The sequence below is a fragment of the Salmo salar genome, chromosome ssa15 (genome assembly GCF_905237065.1).
Source record: "Salmo salar chromosome ssa15, Ssal_v3.1, whole genome shotgun sequence".
NCBI lineage: Eukaryota > Metazoa > Chordata > Actinopteri > Salmoniformes > Salmonidae > Salmo > Salmo salar.
The window spans coordinates 110185720-110206508 of NC_059456.1; the positions used below are offsets into that span (position 1 = coordinate 110185720).

The 20789-nt window shown below is 48.7% G+C and overlaps 1 pseudogene; it reads right to left on the reverse strand.

The window, feature by feature from the left end:
• The window catches only part of LOC106573003 (constitutive coactivator of PPAR-gamma-like protein 2), a 76693-nt pseudogene extending 70513 nt beyond the window's left edge, over positions 1–6180 (reverse strand).
• Positions 6181–20789: the final 14609 nt, after the last annotated feature.

Below are 20789 nucleotides of genomic sequence, written 5' to 3' on the forward strand. Positions count from 1 at the left end.
TTCAGATGCTGTGGCCTGACCTCAAGAGAGCAGTTCACACCAGACATCCCAAGAAATTGCTAAACTGAAACAGTTTTGTAAAGAGGAATGGTCCAAAATTCCTCCTGACCGTTGTGCAGGTCTGATCCGCAACTACAGAAAACGTTTGGTTGAGGTTATTGCTGCCAAAAAAGGGTCAATCAGTTATTAAATACAGGGGTTCATATACTTCTCCCACCCTGCACTGTGAATGTTTAAATTATGTACTCAATATAGACAAGAAAAATTAAATAATTGTGTTTTATTAGTTTAAGCACACTGTGTCTATTGTTGTGACCTAGATGAAGATCAGATCAAATTGTATGACCAATTTATGCAGGAATCCAGGTATTTCCAAAGGGTTCACATACTTATTCTTGCCACTGTCTGCTTGTGGGTAGAGCAACAGTGGTCTAGGACTGTATTGCCCCTAGTGACAAAGGAGACGTGTTGATGGAAGTCGGGAAACAATGAAACCTTCATGTTCATACTGAGTTAATGAGGAAGTGTATAGGAGATGTTGTACCCACCGTGACTATTAAAACCTACCCTAACCAGAAACCGTGGATAGATGGGAGCATTCACACAAAACTGAAAGCACGAACCACCACATTTAACCATAGCAAGGTGACTGGGAATATGGCCGAATACAAACAGTGTAGTTAATCCCTCCGTAAGGCAGTCAAACAAGCTAAACATCAGTGTAGAGAGAAAGTGGAGTTGCAATTCAACAGCTCAGACACGAAACCTATGTGGCAGGGTCATCAGACAATCACGAATTACAAAGGGAAAACCAGCTACATTGCGGACACCTGGACAATTTAAACACCTTCGCCTGCTTTGAGGATAACACACTGCCACCGAAGCGACCCGCTCCTTCTCCGTGGCCGACATGAGTAAGACATTTAAGCGTGTTAACCCTCGCAAGGCTGCCGGCCCAGGTGGCATCCCTTTCCGCGTCGTCAGAGCATGCGCGGAACAGCTGGCTGGAGTGTTTAAGGACATACTCATTCTCTCCCTATCCCAGTCTGCTGTCTCCACATGCTTCAAGACGTCCACCATTGTTCCTGTTCCCAAGAAAGCGAAGGTAACTGAACTAAATGACTATCGACCCGTAGCACTCACTCCTGTCATCATGAAGTGCTTTGAGAGGCTAGTCAAGGATCATATCACCTCCACCTTACCTGACACCCTAGACCCACTCCAATTTGCTTACCGCCCCAATAGATCCACAGACAACGCAATTGCACTGCACACTGCCCTATCCCATCTGGACAAGAAGAATACCTATGTAAGAATGCTGTTCATTGACAATAGCTCAGCATTCATCACCATAGTACCCTCCAAGCTCATCATTAAGCTCGGGGCCCTGGGTCTGAACCCCGCCCTGTGCAACTGGGTCCTGGACTTCCTGATGGGCCGCCCCCAGGTGGTGAAAGTAGGAAACACCACTTCGCTGATCCTCAACACTGGGGCCCCACAAGGGTGCGTTCTCAGCCCCCTCCTGTACTCCCTGTTCACCCATGACTGCGTGGCCATGCACACCTCCAACTCAATCATCAACTTTGCAGATGACAACAGTAGTAGGCCTGACTACCAACAATGACGAGACGGCCTACAGGGAGGAGGTGAGGGCTCTGGGAGTGTGGTGCCAGGAAAATAACCTCTCACTCAATGTCAACAAAACAAAGGAGATGATCGTGGACTTCAGGAAACAGCAGAGAGAGCACGCCCCAATCCACATCAATGGGACCGCAGTGGAGAAGGTGGAAAGCTTCAAGTTCCTTGGTGTACACATCACTGACGATCTGAAATGGTCCACCCACAGACAGTGTGGTGAAGAAGGCGCAACAGCACCTCTTCAACCTCAGGAGGCTGAAGAAATTTGGCTTGTCACCTAAAACTAGGGATGCACCGATATGGAACTTTTGCACGATACCGATATGATATTTTCCTAGCCAAAAAACCTGATACCGATATTTATATATTTTGCGGCTTTTTAAGCATTCTAGTACAGATAACCTGTTAGGGCTAGGGGGCAGTATTGACACGGCTGGATAAAAAAACGTACCCGATTTAATCTGGTTACTACTCCTGCCCAGTAACTAGAATATGCATATAATTATTGGCTTTGGATAGAAAACACTCAAAAGTTTCTAAAACTGTTTGAATGGTGTCTGTGAGTATAACAGAACTCAAATGGCAGGTCAAAACCTGAGAGATTCCTTTACAGGAAGTGGCCTGTCTGACCATTTATTGTCTTTCTTTGACATCTCATTCCATTACAAAGGATCTCTGCGGTAACGTGACACTTCCCACGGCTCCAATAGGCTCTCAGAGCCCTGGAAAAACCTGAATGTCGTCATTCCAGCCCCAGGCTGAAACACATTATCGCCTTTCTCAAGTGGCCGATCAAGGGACTGTGGGCTTAGGCGCGTGCACTGGCCGCCCCCGTCTTTGTGATTTTTCCTCCGTTTACCGAAAAGGAGATTCCCGGTCGGAATATTATCGCTTTTTACGAGATAAATTGCATAAAAATTGATTTTAAACAGCGGTTGACATGCTTGGAAGTACGGTAATGTAATATTTAGAATTTTTTTGCCACGAATTGCGCCATGCGCACGACCCTGATTTACCATTTCGGATAGTTTCTGGAACGCACGAACAAAACGCCGCTATTCGGATATAACGATGGATTATTTGGGACCAAACCAACATTTGTTATTGAAGTAGAAGTCCTGGGAGTGCATTCTGACGAAGACAACAAAGGTAATAACATTTTTGTTATAGTAAATCTGATTTTGGTAAAGGCTAAACTTGCCGGGTGTCTAAATAGCTAGCCCGTGATGGCTGGGCTATGTACTTAGAATATTGCAAAATGTGCTTTCACCAAAAAGCTATTTTAAAATCGGACATATCGAGTGCATAGACGAGTTCTGTATCTATAATTCTTAAAATAATTGTTATGCTTTTTGTGAACGTTTATCGTGAGTAATTTAGTAAATTGTTAGTAAATTCCCCGCAAGTTTGCGGGGGAATGCTAGTTCTGAACGTCACATGCTAATGTAAAAAGCTGTTTTTTGATATAAATATGAACTTGATTGAACAAAACATGCATGTATTGTATAACATAATGTCCTAGGGTTGTCATCTGATGAAGATCATCAAAGGTTAGTGCTGCATTTAGCTGTCTTCTGGGTTTTGGTGACATTATATGCTAGCTTGAAAAATGGGTGTCTGATTATTTCTGGCTGGGTACTCTGCTGACATAATCTAATGTTTTGCTTTCGTTGTAAAGCCTTTTTGAAATCGGACAGTGTGGTTAGATTAACGAGAGTCTTGTCTTTAAATAGCTGTAAAATAGTCATATGTTTGAGAAATTGAAGTAATAGGATTTTTAAGGTATTTGAAAATCGCGCCACTGGATTACACTGGCTGTTACGTAGGTGGGACGATTACGTCCCGCCTAGCCCATAGAGGTTAAATAGTTTTTACACACACACTGACCAAAAAGTTATTTTGTTGGCATTTACGTAGGTCCCCATTACCAGTAAAACATAATCAAAACCTATTTCTTTCACATACCGTAATTTCCGGACTATTAAGCGCACCTGAATATAAGCCGCACCCACCGAATTAAAAAAATAAATATATTTTGAACATAAATAAGCCGCACAATTCTATAAGCCGCAGGTGCCTACCGGTACATTGAAACAAATTAACTTTACACAGGCTTTAACGAAACACGGCTTGTAACAAAAAATAAAACATTTGCAGTAAGCTTTAGTTGTCTCACACTGCTGTTTCCAACGTTTTATCATCGACTCATTAAACAACCATCACTAGGCAGCTTCCACCCGGTTACGTAACCCTGCACCTTATACCTCGAACACACTGACAGCATCATCTGGATATGTCTGCAACAAAAGTTCAACATTCACCTTCTGCAACCATTTCTGTCAAGCCGTCTACTCATAGTTTGACGCGTACATTCGAAAATCCAACATCTGCACCACACCGAACGCACTGCAACTGCCTCTGCAACACAATGCTGCAAGGCAAACGCAGCGTTTCATTGGAAACTGATGTAATTCTGGTGTACCAAAATGCCATGATGCTGTCGGTATGATTGAAGCATTAGAGTCTGCTGCCCAAAATACAGACTTGAAATCACTGGCCACTTTAATAATGGAACACTGGTCACTTTAATAATGTTTACATACTGCTTTACTCATCTCATATGTATATACTGTATTCTATTGTATTTTAGTCTATACCACTCCGACATTGCTCATCCTAATATTTATATATTCCTTAATTCCATTATTTTACTTTGAGGTTTGGGTGTATTGTTGTGAAGTGTTAGATATTACTTGTTAGATATTACTGCCCTGTTGGAGCTAGAAAGACAAGCATTTCGCTACACCCACAATAACATCTGCTAAACACATGTATGTGACCGATACAATTTGATTTGACTTACTTTCCTTACGTTTCCAAAACTGTATCGTAAGTGATGCGTATTGACGTCTAGAGAGCAAGCATCTGGGCTTTTAACAGAAGACCCCCAGGAAGAAGAGGCTTCATCAACAGGTGCTAAAGGTAGATAGCCTCTATGAATGGGGGTAGCAGCTACTGCTCTTTACTCACCCGCACTCTGAAGCGGAACATGGCGAGGCGGACACAGTGGCTGAGGCAGGCTGGAGGCAGGAACCAGGCGCGGGGAGGCGGGGTAGCCTTACTGCCGACGTGGTTAACGATGAGCTGGGCCGTCTGGCGTTGCCCCTGGGCCCGGCGTGCCCACTCCGGCCACCGTTCCTTCCCCAGGGTCCCGTTGAAAACCACGACCAGCTCCAGCCCGCCCTGGTACAGACAGGCCTGGGACAGAGCGGACAGGTATCCCAGCATGGCGTTCCACTCCCCGCCGCACACCCAGTCCGTCTGGTAGCCGCCGTACAGCCGCTGCAGGCCGGAGTCAGCATCGATGAGTATCCGGGCCGGTGGTGGAGGGGGCAGAGGGCCGGGGTGATGGGGGTGGTGGTGCGGGGGCTGGCGACCCGGTGTACGGGCTAGTTTGAGGAGGTCCACGGGGACAGCTGCCCCGGGACACCGTTTCTCAAGATACTCCTGGAAGCCCTGCACACCCATCCCGGTGTTGTTGAGCCGGTGGGTCTGGCCAGGGGAGGGGGGCTCCGGGTACGTTCGGAACGCCGTGGTGATCGCTGATGTGAGGGTCGAGACTGTAGCTAGCTAGAACCTGGCAGCTAGCTAACGTATCTCTCTGTGTGAGTGACTGAACGACTGTTGCTGCACCTTGCTACTGCCACCCTCAACTCTGATACGAGTGACCAACCCTGCAAAGGCTAACTAGCCTAGTACGCTAGTTGGCCAGGCCGAGAGGTGCACTTCCTAACAGCAAGTAAGAAAGCTAGCTAACTTTGTTAGCTAACTAGTTAATGTGCAAAGCCAATCTTCTATATTTGGTCGTGTGTGTACAATTGTGTGTCCATCCCTAGCAGTATTTTGGTCAACTGCCAGCAAAGCCAGCTAGTCTAATTCTCCGGCTAAAGTTTAACTACCCCTCTAACTAGCTAGCCAGCTAGGTAATAACACATGAAATGTTGATAACTGATGATGGCTAGTGGCTAACTATAGTAATGGTATGATTTACTCAAAAATTATAATCCTGATTCACACGAAGAAACGTTGCGCATTAGTTAGCGAACATGACGGTCGAGTAATTCTTAATCTGACAGTATATTGATATTAGAACCGTTAGACAATTTCAAATTAATGAGACGTGCTAGTTAGCTGGCCGATGAGATATCAAAATATAATTTAGTTAGCTAGCTAACCAGCTATCTCGCTGGCTAACGTTAACCGCTGTAGCTAGCTGGCTAATTTAGCTAGCTGGGTCCCCGGCGTGACTTGACGCGTCAACTCTCAAAGACAACTCTGGGACAGAGACGACGCGAAATGAAATGGATGTTTGGAGAAATTAACTGCAGGAAAAAAAAAAAAAGTTAATAAAAACAAACGGCCGATGGTGCCTCCCTCGCTTTCTTCCACACTCACGACTTCATGTTGAGGAAGGGGACATACTTTCAAGCGATGTCAGCCATCTTGCGACTTCCTCACGGACCAACAAAAGTGGGAGGGAAGGCGGAGAGCGGTGATGACGCCGAGGGAACTATAGGGAAATGTAGTTAAACAAGCTCACATTTTTCTCTAAAGGTGCCTGGAATGTTAGGGTAAAAGACTCTAACTACCAAGAATACATGTGACGCCCTCTGCCTTGGCATGAAACGTCGGACGGTCGTTGCTACTGGGGATCTTTGGAACGTATCATATCTACCATATTGAAGTTGAAATGTAAAACGGTTATGGTTAGGAAAGGAATTTATGGTTAAGTTTAGGTTAAATGTATGGGTTTTAAGGTTACGTTTAGGGTCGTCCCGTCCCAAAGATTCCGGATTGCACTAAGCAAAACCAGAGGAGCGCTTTCGACTGAATGTTAAATTATGATCAGCAACACAAGTTAAACTACTAAATCGATGATTGTCATGCACATTCTTCTTGCAGACTTTGCCCCCCTGCTAGAATGGACTATAGATTAATCAATCAGACAAATGCTTAATATTTATATTAGATCAGGTAAAGTATACATTGCATTGCATGGTAACACTAGGTGAGAGACAGTTCAATGATGTAATGTAACCAAGCTAAAATCAGTGTAATGTAACAAGTAACCAAACTAAGATCAGTGCATTTAGTGTATGTATATATATATATATATATCGCCCTCCTGTGGAGGCATTTGGGACAGCAGGTACACCATTTATTTTTGTATTTGAACATGAGGAAAATAGACTTTCTGTGTTTCAGATCAACCCCTCCATATCCCTCTGCCCATAGCACGTTTAGCCCCGAGGCCTAGACACTACTCTCCCTGGCTGTCCCTAGCACTCCACATACAACCCTGCTATATCACACTCACTGAATACCATCCCACCACCATCATCATCATCATCATGCACGCACACAGACACATTTTGGCAACCTGGCATCCCATTTTTATGATATCATTCACAGATTGACCGCAATCGAAGTGAGTTTGTCCTGTGTGGCTCAGTTGGTAGAGCATGGTGTTTGCAACGCCAGGGTTGTGGGTTCGATTCCCACGGGGGACCAGTACGGAGAAAAAAAATTATGAAATGTATGCCTTCACTACTGTAAGTCGCTCTGGATAAGAGCGTCTGCTAAATGACTAAAATGTGAATTATGTTGCTGTCTCCCTCCACTTGTCCTCTCTTCCTCCTCTCCCCCCTCCTCCTTCTTGGTGAGTCGAAACTCAGATCGTTGCTCCTCTGCCTTGTCCTCACTGTCCTTCAGTCTGACCTTCATGTTCCTCAGCTCACCTGTCTGTCTGCTCCACCACCATGTTCCTCAGCTCACCTGTCTGTCTGCTCTACCACCATGTTCCTCAGCTCACCTGTCTGTCTGCTCCACCACCATGTTCCTCAGCTCACCTGTCTGTCTGCTCCACCACCATGTTCCTCAGCTCACCTGTCTGTCTGCTCCACCACCATGTTCCTCAGCTCACCTGTCTGTCTGCTCCACCACCATGTTTCTCAGCTTCCCCATCTGTCTGCTCCACCACCACGTCTCTAAGTTCCCTCAGCTCACCTGTCTGTCTCCTCCACCAGCTCACCTGTCTGTCTCCTCCACCAGCTCACCTGTCTGTCTGCTCCACCACCATGTTCCTCAGCTCACCTGTCTGTCTCCTCCACCAGCTCACCTGTCTGTCTCCTCCACCAGCTCACCTGTCTGTCTCCTCCACCACCACGTCTCTAAGTTCCCTCAGCTCAGTGCAGATGTCAGGGGTGTTGGTGGTCTGGCAGTCAGTAGCGGTGTGTGGGTTAAATCACTGGGGAAGCCAAGCCAGTAAAAAAGCCATGTTACAACCTACAGTATGTGCTGTGATAACTGTTTAGTTTGCTCTATAACCTGTTAGTTCATATGCCTTGACAACGTGGTATATAAGGCTAAGGTCGAGACAATTAGAATACACAGTGGCAGAATAAAATGTATCACAAAACCCGGAGAGCGACATCTGTCCAGTGGAGTCCACTTAGCATATTGCATGAACAGTAACAGACAGTTACATGACCAACAGCATGGTGAAGCAAGTTAATGTTCCCACATTTTCACCCCACTAAACAACTATTGATTTAGAACCACGTTGCCGCAAGTCGCATAGAAAATAGGAGCTGCCTTCACTATTCCAGCACCATTTCACTTCGACATTTAATTAAATAGGCAAGTCAGTTAATAACAAATTTGTATTTACAACGACGGCCCACCCCGGCCAAACCTGGACGACGCTGGGCCAATTATGAGCTGCCCGATGGGACTCCCAATCAGATGTGATACAGCTTGCATCATCAAATCACCTCTGCTTAGTCGAATACACTAAAAGATACCAATAACTATTTGGTATAATCAACGTAAGCTAAATATGATGTGGCTATCCATGATTTCTGTGTGTGTGCGTGTTCCAGCAAGTAGAAAAATATGTTGACTCACCCTGCTGGTAGAGAAACACCATCCTCCTCTCTCTCATGTTGACTCACCCTGCTGGTAGAGAAACACCATCCTCCTCTCATGTTGACTCACCCTGCTGGTAGAGAAACACCATCCTCCTCTCATGTTGACTCACCCTGCTGGTAGAGAAACACCATCCTCCTCTCATGTTGACTCACCCTGCTGGTAGAGAAACACCATCCTCCTCTCTCTCATGTTGACTCACCCTGCTGGTAGAGAAACACCATCCTCCTCTCATGTTGACTCACCCTGCTGGTAGAGAAACACCATCCTCCTCTCTCTCATTTTGACTCACCCTACTGGTAGAGAAACACCATCCTCCTCTCATGTTGACTCACCCTGCTGGTAGAGAAACACCATCCTCCTCTCTCTCATGTTGACTCACCCTACTGGTAGAGAAACACCATCCTCCTCTCATGTTGACTCACCCTGCTGGTAGAGAAACACCATCCTCCTCTCATGTTGACTCACCCTGCTGGTAGAGAAACACCATCCTCCTCTCTCTCATGTTGACTCACCCTGCTGGTAGAGAAACACCATCCTCCTCTCATGTTGACTCACCCTGCTGGTAGAGAAACACCATCCTCCTCTCATGTTGACTCACCCTGCTGGTAGAGAAACACCATCCTCCTCTCTATGTTGACTCACCCTGCTGGTAGAGAAACACCATCCTCCTCTCTCTCATGTTGACTCACCCTGCTGGTAGAGAAACACCATCCTCCTCTCATGTTGACTCACCCTGCTGGTAGAGAAACACCATCCTCCTCTCTCTCATTTTGACTCACCCTACTGGTAGAGAAACACCATCCTCCTCTCATGTTGACTCACCCTGCTGGTAGAGAAACACCATCCTCCTCTCTCTCATGTTGACTCACCCTGCTGGTAGAGAAACACCATCCTCCTCTCATGTTGACTCACCCTGCTGGTAGAGAAACACCATCCTCCTCTCTTCATGTTGACTCACCCTGCTGGTAGAGAAACACCATCCTCCTCTCTCTCATGTTGACTCACCCTGCTGGTAGAGAAACACCATCCTCCTCTCATGTTGACTCACCCTGCTGGTAGAGAAACACCATCCTCCTCTCTTCATGTTGACTCACCCTGCTGGTAGAGAAACACCATCCTCCTCTCTCTCATGTTGACTCACCCTGCTGGTAGAGAAACACCATCCTCCTCTCATGTTGACTCACCCTGCTGGTAGAGAAACACCATCCTCCTCTCATGTTGACTCACCCTGCTGGTAGAGAAACACCATCCTCCTCTCATGTTGACTCACCCTGCTGGTAGAGAAACACCATCCTCCTCTCCATGTTGACTCACCCTGCTGGTAGAGAAACACCATCCTCCTCTCATGTTGACTCACCCTGCTGGTAGTGAAACACCATCCTCCTCTCATGTTGACTCACCCTGCTGGTAGAGAAACACCATCCTCCTCTCTCTCATGTTGACTCACCCTGCTGGTAGAGAAACACCATCCTCCTCTCCATGTTGACTCACCCTGCTGGTAGAGAAACACCATCCTCCTCTCTCTCATGTTGACTCACCCTGCTGGTAGAGAAACACCATCCTCCTCTCATGTTGACTCACCCTGCTGGTAGAGAAACACCATCCTCCTCTCTCTCATGTTGACTCACCCTGCTGGTAGAGAAACACCATCCTCCTCTCCTCATGTTGACTCACCCTGCTGGTAGAGAAACACCATCCTCCTCTCTCTCATGTTGACTCACCCTGCTGGTAGAGAAACACCATCCTCCTCTCTATGTTGACTCACCCTGCTGGTAGAGAAACACCATCCTCCTCTCTCTCATGTTGACTCACCCTGCTGGTAGAGAAACACCATCCTCCTCTCTCATGTTGACTCACCCTGCTGGTAGAGAAACACCATCCTCCTCTCTATGTTGACTCACCCTGCTGGTAGAGAAACACCATCCTCCTCTCTCTCATGTTGACTCACCCTGCTGGTAGAGAAACACCATCCTCCTCTCTATGTTGACTCACCCTGCTGGTAGAGAAACACCATCCTCCTCTCTATGTTGACTCACCCTGCTGGTAGAGAAACACCATCCTCCTCTCTCTCATGTTGACTCACCCTGCTGGTAGAGAAACACCATCCTCCTCTCTCTCATGTTGACTCACCCTGCTGGTAGAGAAACACCATCCTCCTCTCTCTCATGTTGACTCACCCTGCTGGTAGAGAAACACCATCCTCCTCTCTCTCATGTTGACTCACCCTGCTGGTAGAGAAACACCATCCTCCTCTCTCTCATGTTGACTCACCCTGCTGGTAGAGAAACACCATCCTCCTCTCATGTTGACTCACCCTGCTGGTAGAGAAACACCATCCTCCTCTCTCTCATGTTGACTCACCCTGCTGGTAGAGAAACACCATCCTCCTCTCATGTTGACTCACCCTGCTGGTAGAGAAACACCATCCTCCTCTCTCTCATGTTGACTCACCCTGCTGGTAGAGAAACACCATCCTCCTCTCATGTTGACTCACCCTGCTGGTAGAGAAACACCATCCTCCTCTCATGTTGACTCACCCTGCTGGTAGAGAAACACCATCCTCCTCTCTCTCATGTTGACTCACCCTGCTGGTAGAGAAACACCATCCTCCTCTCATGTTGACTCACCCTGCTGGTAGAGAAACACCATCCTCCTCTCATGTTGACTCACCCTGCTGGTAGAGAAACACCATCCTCCTCTCATGTTGACTCACCCTGCTGGTAGAGAAACACCATCCTCCTCTCATGTTGACTCACCCTGCTGGTAGAGAAACACCATCCTCCTCTCATGTTGACTCACCCTGCTGGTAGAGAAACACCATCCTCCTCTCTCTCATGTTGACTCACCCTGCTGGTAGAGAAACACCATCCTCCTCTCATGTTGACTCACCCTGCTGGTAGAGAAACACCATCCTCCTCTCATGTTGACTCACCCTGCTGGTAGAGAAACACCATCCTCCTCTCATGTTGACTCACCCTGCTGGTAGAGAAACACCATCCTCCTCTCTCTCATGTTGACTCACCCTGCTGGTAGAGAAACACCATCCTCCTCTCTCTCATGTTGACTCACCCTGCTGGTAGAGAAACACCATCCTCCTCTCATGTTGACTCACCCTGCTGGTAGAGAAACACCATCCTCCTCTCTCTCATGTTGACTCACCCTGCTGGTAGAGAAACACCATCCTCCTCTCATGTTGACTCACCCTGCTGGTAGAGAAACACCATCCTCCTCTCATGTTGACTCACCCTGCTGGTAGAGAAACACCATCCTCCTCTCTCTCATGTTGACTCACCCTGCTGGTAGAGAAACACCATCCTCCTCTCTCTCATGTTGACTCACCCTACTGGTAGAGAAACACCATCCTCCTCTCATGTTGACTCACCCTGCTGGTAGAGAAGCACCATCCTCCTCTCCATGTTGACTCACCCTGCTGGTAGAGAAACACCATCCTCCTCTCTCTCATGTTGACTCACCCTGCTGGTAGAGAAACACCATCCTCCTCTCATGTTGACTCACCCTGCTGGTAGAGAAACACCATCCTCCTCTCATGTTGACTCACCCTGCTGGTAGAGAAACACCATCCTCCTCTCATGTTGACTCACCCTGCTGGTAGAGAAACACCATCCTCCTCTCATGTTGACTCACCCTGCAGGTAGAGAAACACCATCCTCCTCTCCATGTTGACTCACCCTGCTGGTAGAGAAACACCATCCTCCTCTCATGTTGACTCACCCTGCTGGTAGAGAAACACCATCCTCCTCTCATGTTGACTCACCCTGCTGGTAGAGAAACACCATCCTCCTCTCATGTTGACTCACCCTGCTGGTAGAGAAACACCATCCTCCTCTCTCATGTTGACTCACCCTGCTGGTAGAGAAACACCATCCTCCTCTCTCTCATGTTGACTCACCCTGCTGGTAGAGAAACACCATCCTCCTCTCTCTCATGTTGACTCACCCTGCTGGTAGAGAAACACCATCCTCCTCTCATGTTGACTCACCCTGCTGGTAGAGAAACACCATCCTCCTCTCATGTTGACTCACCCTGCTGGTAGAGAAACACCATCCTCCTCTCTCATGTTGACTCACCCTGCTGGTAGAGAAACACCATCCTCCTCTCTCTCATGTTGACTCACCCTGCTGGTAGAGAAACACCATCCTCCTCTCATGTTGACTCACCCTGCTGGTAGAGAAACACCATCCTCCTCTCTCTCATGTTGACTCACCCTGCTGGTAGAGAAACACCATCCTCCTCTCCATGTTGACTCACCCTGCTGGTAGAGAAACACCATCCTCCTCTCTCTCATGTTGACTCACCCTGCTGGTAGAGAAACACCATCCTCCTCTCTCTCATGTTGACTCACCCTGCTGGTAGAGAAACACCATCCTCCTCTCATGTTGACTCACCCTGCTGGTAGAGAAACACCATCCTCCTCTCCTATGTTGACTCACCCTGCTGGTAGAGAAACACCATCCTCCTCTCTCTCATGTTGACTCACCCTGCTGGTAGAGAAACACCATCCTCCTCTCATGTTGACTCACCCTGCTGGTAGAGAAACACCATCCTCCTCTCTCTCATGTTGACTCACCCTGCTGGTAGAGAAACACCATCCTCCTCTCTCTCATGTTGACTCACCCTGCTGGTAGAGAAACACCATCCTCCTCTCATGTTGACTCACCCTGCTGGTAGAGAAACACCATCCTCCTCTCATGTTGACTCACCCTGCTGGTAGAGAAACACCATCCTCCTCTCATGTTGACTCACCCTGCTGGTAGAGAAACACCATCCTCCTCTCATGTTGACTCACCCTGCTGGTAGAGAAACACCATCCTCCTCTCTCTCATGTTGACTCACCCTGCTGGTAGAGAAACACCATCCTCCTCTCATGTTGACTCACCCTGCTGGTAGAGAAACACCATCCTCCTCTCATGTTGACTCACCCTGCTGGTAGAGAAACACCATCCTCCTCTCTATGTTGACTCACCCTGCTGGTAGAGAAACACCATCCTCCTCTCTCTCATGTTGACTCACCCTGCTGGTAGAGAAACACCATCCTCCTCTCATGTTGACTCACCCTGCTGGTAGAGAAACACCATCCTCCTCTCATGTTGACTCACCCTGCTGGTAGAGAAACACCATCCTCCTCTCCATGTTGACTCACCCTGCTGGTAGAGAAACACCATCCTCCTCTCTCTCATGTTGACTCACCCTGCTGGTAGAGAAACACCATCCTCCTCTCTCTCATGTTGACTCACCCTGCTGGTAGAGAAACACCATCCTCCTCTCTCCATGTTGACTCACCCTGCTGGTAGAGAAACACCATCCTCCTCTCATGTTGACTCACCCTGCTGGTAGAGAAACACCATCCTCCTCTCTCTCATGTTGACTCACCCTGCTGGTAGAGAAACACCATCCTCCTCTCTCTCATGTTGACTCACCCTGCTGGTAGAGAAACACCATCCTCCTCTCATGTTGACTCACCCTGCTGGTAGAGAAACACCATCCTCCTCTCTCTCATGTTGACTCACCCTGCTGGTAGAGAAACACCATCCTCCTCTCATGTTGACTCACCCTGCTGGTAGAGAAACACCATCCTCCTCTCATGTTGACTCACCCTGCTGGTAGAGAAACACCATCCTCCTCTCATGTTGACTCACCCTGCTGGTAGAGAAACACCATCCTCCTCTCTCTCATGTTGACTCACCCTGCTGGTAGAGAAACACCATCCTCCTCTCATGTTGACTCACCCTGCTGGTAGAGAAACACCATCCTCCTCTCTCATGTTGACTCACCCTGCTGGTAGAGAAACACCATCCTCCTCTCTCATGTTGACTCACCCTGCTGGTAGAGAAACACCATCCTCCTCTCTCTCATGTTGACTCACCCTGCTGGTAGAGAAACACCATCCTCCTCTCTCTCATGTTGACTCACCCTGCTGGTAGAGAAACACCATCCTCCTCTCATGTTGACTCACCCTGCTGGTAGAGAAACACCATCCTCCTCTCTCTCATGTTGACTCACCCTGCTGGTAGAGAAACACCATCCTCCTCTCATGTTGACTCACCCTGCTGGTAGAGAAACACCATCCTCCTCTCATGTTGACTCACCCTGCTGGTAGAGAAACACCATCCTCCTCTCATGTTGACTCACCCTGCTGGTAGAGAAACACCATCCTCCTCTCATGTTGACTCACCCTGCTGGTAGAGAAACACCATCCTCCTCTCATGTTGACTCACCCTGCTGGTAGAGAAACACCATCCTCCTCTCCATGTTGACTCACCCTGCTGGTAGAGAAACACCATCCTCCTCTCTCTCATGTTGACTCACCCTGCTGGTAGTGAAACACCATCCTCCTCTCATGTTGACTCACCCTGCTGGTAGAGAAACACCATCCTCCTCTCTCTCATGTTGACTCACCCTGCTGGTAGAGAAACACCATCCTCCTCTCTCTCATGTTGACTCACCCTGCTGGTAGAGAAACACCATCCTCCTCTCTCCATGTTGACTCACCCTGCTGGTAGAGAAACACCATCCTCCTCTCTCTCATGTTGACTCACCCTGCTGGTAGAGAAACACCATCCTCCTCTCATGTTGACTCACCCTGCTGGTAGAGAAACACCATCCTCCTCTCTCTCATGTTGACTCACCCTGCTGGTAGAGAAACACCATCCTCCTCTCTCATGTTGACTCACCCTGCAGGTAGAGAAACACCATCCTCCTCTCATGTTGACTCACCCTGCTGGTAGAGAAACACCATCCTCCTCTCTCTCATGTTGACTCACCCTGCTGGTAGAGAAACACCATCCTCCTCTCTCTCATGTTGACTCACCCTGCTGGTAGAGAAACACCATCCTCCTCTCATGTTGACTCACCCTGCTGGTAGAGAAACACCATCCTCCTCTCTCTCATGTTGACTCACCCTGCTGGTAGAGAAACACCATCCTCCTCTCATGTTGACTCACCCTGCTGGTAGAGAAACACCATCCTCCTCTCTATGTTGACTCACCCTGCTGGTAGAGAAACACCATCCTCCTCTCTCTCATGTTGACTCACCCTGCTGGTAGAGAAACACCATCCTCCTCTCTCTCATGTTGACTCACCCTGCTGGTAGAGAAACACCATCCTCCTCTCATGTTGACTCACCCTGCTGGTAGAGAAACACCATCCTCCTCTCTCATGTTGACTCACCCTGCTGGTAGAGAAACACCATCCTCCTCTCTCTCATGTTGACTCACCCTGCTGGTAGAGAAACACCATCCTCCTCTCATGTTGACTCACCCTGCTGGTAGAGAAACACCATCCTCCTCTCATGTTGACTCACCCTGCTGGTAGAGAAACACCATCCTCCTCTCATGTTGACTCACCCTGCTGGTAGAGAAACACCATCCTCCTCTCTATGTTGACTCACCCTGCTGGTAGAGAAACACCATCCTCCTCTCATGTTGACTCACCCTGCTGGTAGAGAAACACCATCCTCCTCTCTCTCATGTTGACTCACCCTGCTGGTAGAGAAACACCATCCTCCTCTCTCTCATGTTGACTCACCCTGCTGGTAGAGAAACACCATCCTCCTCTCTCTCATGTTGACTCACCCTGCTGGTAGAGAAACACCATCCTCCTCTCTCTCATGTTGACTCACCCTGCTGGTAGAGAAACACCATCCTCCTCTCATGTTGACTCACCCTGCTGGTAGAGAAACACCATCCTCCTCTCTCTCATGTTGACTCACCCTGCTGGTAGAGAAACACCATCCTCCTCTCTCTCATGTTGACTCACCCTGCTGGTAGAGAAACACCATCCTCCTCTCCTATGTTGACTCACCCTGCTGGTAGAGAAACACCATCCTCCTCTCTCTCATGTTGACTCACCCTGCTGGTAGAGAAACACCATCCTCCTCTCATGTTGACTCACCCTGCTGGTAGAGAAACACCATCCTCCTCTCTCTCATGTTGACTCACCCTGCTGGTAGAGAAACACCATCCTCCTCTCTCTCATGTTGACTCACCCTGCTGGTAGAGAAACACCATCCTCCTCTCATGTTGACTCACCCTACTGGTAGAGAAACACCATCCTCCTCTCATGTTGACTCACCCTGCTGGTAGAGAAACACCATCCTCCTCTCCATGTTGACTCACCCTGCTGGTAGAGAAACACCATCCTCCTCTCATGTTGACTCACCCTGCTGGTAGAGAAACACCATCCTCCTCTCTCATGTTGACTCACCCTGCTGGTAGAGAAACACCATCCTCCTCTCATGTTGACTCACCCTGCTGGTAGAGAAACACCATCCTCCTCTCATGTTGACTCACCCTGCTGGTAGAGAAACACCATCCTCCTCTCTCTCATGTTGACTCACCCTACTGGTAGAGAAACACCATCCTCCTCTCTCTCATGTTGACTCACCCTGCTGGTAGAGAAACACCATCCTCCTCTCTCTCATGTTGACTCACCCTGCTGGTAGAGAAACACCATCCTCCTCTCTCTCATGTTGACTCACCCTGCTGGTAGAGAAACACCATCCTCCTCTCTCTCATGTTGACTCACCCTGCTGGTAGAGAAACACCATCCTCCTCTCATGTTGACTCACCCTGCTGGTAGAGAAACACCATCCTCCTCTCATGTTGACTCACCCTGCTGGTAGAGAAACACCATCCTCCTCTCATGTTGACTCACCCTGCTGGTAGAGAAACACCATCCTCCTCTCTCTCATGTTGACTCACCCTGCTGGTAGAGAAACACCATCCTCCTCTCTCTCATGTTGACTCACCCTGCTGGTAGAGAAACACCATCCTCCTCTCTCTCATGTTGACTCACCCTGCTGGTAGAGAAACACCATCCTCCTCTCATGTTGACTCACCCTGCTGGTAGAGAAACACCATCCTCCTCTCATGTTGACTCACCCTGCTGGTAGAGAAACACCATCCTCCTCTCATGTTGACTCACCCTGCTGGTAGAGAAACACCATCCTCCTCTCATGTTGACTCACCCTGCTGGTAGAGAAACACCATCCTCCTCTCCATGTTGACTCACCCTGCTGGTAGAGAAACACCATCCTCCTCTCATGTTGACTCACCCTGCTGGTAGAGAAACACCATCCTCCTCTCATGTTGACTCACCCTGCTGGTAGAGAAACACCATCCTCCTCTCTCTCATGTTGACTCACCCTGCTGGTAGAGAAACACCATCCTCCTCTCATGTTGACTCACCCTGCTGGTAGAGAAACACCATCCTCCTCTCATGTTGACTCACCCTGCTGGTAGAGAAACACCATCCTCCTCTCATGTTGACTCACCCTGCTGGTAGAGAAACACCATCCTCCTCTCTCTCATGTTGACTCACCCTGCTGGTAGAGAAACACCATCCTCCTCTCATGTTGACTCACCCTGCTGGTAGAGAAACACCATCCTCCTCTCATGTTGACTCACCCTGCTGGTAGAGAAACACCATCCTCCTCTCTATGTTGACTCACCCTGCTGGAAGAGAAACACCATCCTCCTCTCATGTTGACTCACCCTGCTGGTAGAGAAACACCATCCTCCTCTCATGTTGACTCACCCTGCTGGTAGAGAAACACCATCCTCCTCTCTCTCATGTTGACTCACCCTGCTGGTAGAGAAACACCATCCTCCTCTCTATGTTGACTCACCCTGCTGGTAGAGAAACACCATCCTCCTCTCATGTTGACTCACCCTGCAGGTAGAGAAACACCATCCTCCTCTCATGTTGACTCACCCTGCTGGTAGAGAAACACCATCCTCCTCTCATGTTGACTCACCCTGCTGGTAGAGAAACACCATCCTCCTCTCTCTCATGTTGACTCACCCTGCTGGTAGAGAAACACCATCCTCCTCTCATGTTGACTCACCCTGCTGGTAGAGAAACACCATCCTCCTCTCTCTCATGTTGACTCACCCTGCTGGTAGAGAAACACCATCCTCCTCTCATGTTGACTCACCCTGCTGGTAGAGAAACACCATCCTCCTCTCATGTTGACTCACCCTGCTGGTAGAGAAACACCATCCTCCTCTCATGTTGACTCACCCTGCTGGTAGAGAAACACCATCCTCCTCTCATGTTGACTCACCCTGCTGGTAGAGAAACACCATCCTCCTCTCTCTCATGTTGACTCACCCTGCTGGTAGAGAAACACCATCCTCCTCTCTCATGTTGACTCACCCTGCTGGTAGAGAAACACCATCCTCCTCTCATGTTGACTCACCCTGCTGGTAGAGAAACACCATCCTCCTCTCTCTCATGTTGACTCACCCTGCTGGTAGAGAAACACCATCCTCCTCTCTCTCATGTTGACTCACCCTGCTGGTAGAGAAACACCATCCTCCTCTCATGTTGACTCACCCTGCTGGTAGAGAAACACCATCCTCCTCTCTCATGTTGACTCACCCTGCTGGTAGAGAAACACCATCCTCCTCTCTCTCATGTTGACTCACCCTGCTGGTAGAGAAACACCATCCTCCTCTCATGTTGACTCACCCTGCTGGTAGAGAAACACCATCCTCCTCTCATGTTGACTCACCCTGCTGGTAGAGAAACACCATCCTCCTCTCTCTCATGTTGACTCACCCTGCTGGTAGAGAAACACCATCCTCCTCTCTCTCATGTTGACTAACCCTGCTGGTAGAGAAACACCATCCTCCTCTCATGTTGACTCACCCTGCTGGTAGAGAAACACCATCCTCCTCTCTCTCATGTTGACTCACCCTGCTGGAAGAGAAACACCATCCTCCTCTCATGTTGACTCACCCTGCTGGTAGAGAAACACCATCCTCCTCTCTCTCATGTTGACTCACCCTGCTGGTAGAGAAACACCATCCTCCTCTCCTCATGTTGACTCACCCTGCTGGTAGAGAAACACCATCCTCCTCTCATGTTGACTCACCCTGCTGGTAGAGAAACACCATCCTCCTCTCTCTCATGTTGACTCACCCTGCTGGTAGAGAAACACCATCCTCCTCTCTCTCATGTTGACTCACCCTGCTGGTAGAGAAACACCATCCTCCTCTCATGTTGACTCACCCTGCTGGTAGAGAAACACCATCCTCCTCTCTCTCATGTTGACTCACCCTGCTGGTAGAGAAACACCATCCTCCTCCTCTCATGTTGACTCACCCTGCTGGTAGAGAAACACCATCCTCCTCTCATGTTGACTCACCCTGCTGGTAGAGAAACACCATCCTCCTCTCTCTCATGTTGACTCACCCTGCTGGTAGAGAAACACCATCCTCCTCTCATGTTGACTCACCCTGCTGGTAGAGAAACACCATCCTCCTCTCATGTTGACTCACCCTGCTGGTAGAGAAACACCATCCTCCTCTCTCTCATGTTGACTCACCCTGCTGGTAGAGAAACACCATCCTCCTCTCATGTTGACTCACCCTGCTGGTAGAGAAACACCATCCTCCTCTCTCTCATGTTGACTCACCCTGCTGGTAGAGAAACACCATCCTCCTCTCTTCATGTTGACTCACCCTGCTGGTAGAGAAACACCATCCTCCTCTCATGTTGACTCACCCTGCTGGTAGAGAAACACCATCCTCCTCTCTCTCATGTTGACTCACCCTGCTGGTAGAGAAACACCATCCTCCTCTCTCTCATGTTGACTCACCCTGCTGGTAGAGAAACACCATCCTCCTCTCATGTTGACTCACCCTGCTGGTAGAGAAACACCATCCTCCTCTCTCTCATGTTGACTCACCCTGCTGGTAGAGAAACACCATCCTCCTCTCTCTCATGTTGACTCACCCTGCTGGTAGAGAAACACCATCCTCCTCTCATGTTGACTCACCCTGCTGGTAGAGAAACACCATCCTCCTCTCTCTCATGTTGACTCACCCTGCTGGTAGAGAAACACCATCCTCCTCTCATGTTGACTCACCCTGCTGGTAGAGAAACACCATCCTCCTCTCATGTTGACTCACCCTGCTGGTAGAGAAACACCATCCTCCTCTCTCTCATGTTGACTCACCCTGCTGGTAGAGAAACACCATCCTCCTCTCATGTTGACTCACCCTGCTGGTAGAGAAACACCATCCTCCTCTCATGTTGACTCACCCTGCTGGTAGAGAAACACCATCCTCCTCTCATGTTGACTCACCCTGCTGGTAGAGAAACACCATCCTCCTCTCTCTCATGTTGACTCACCC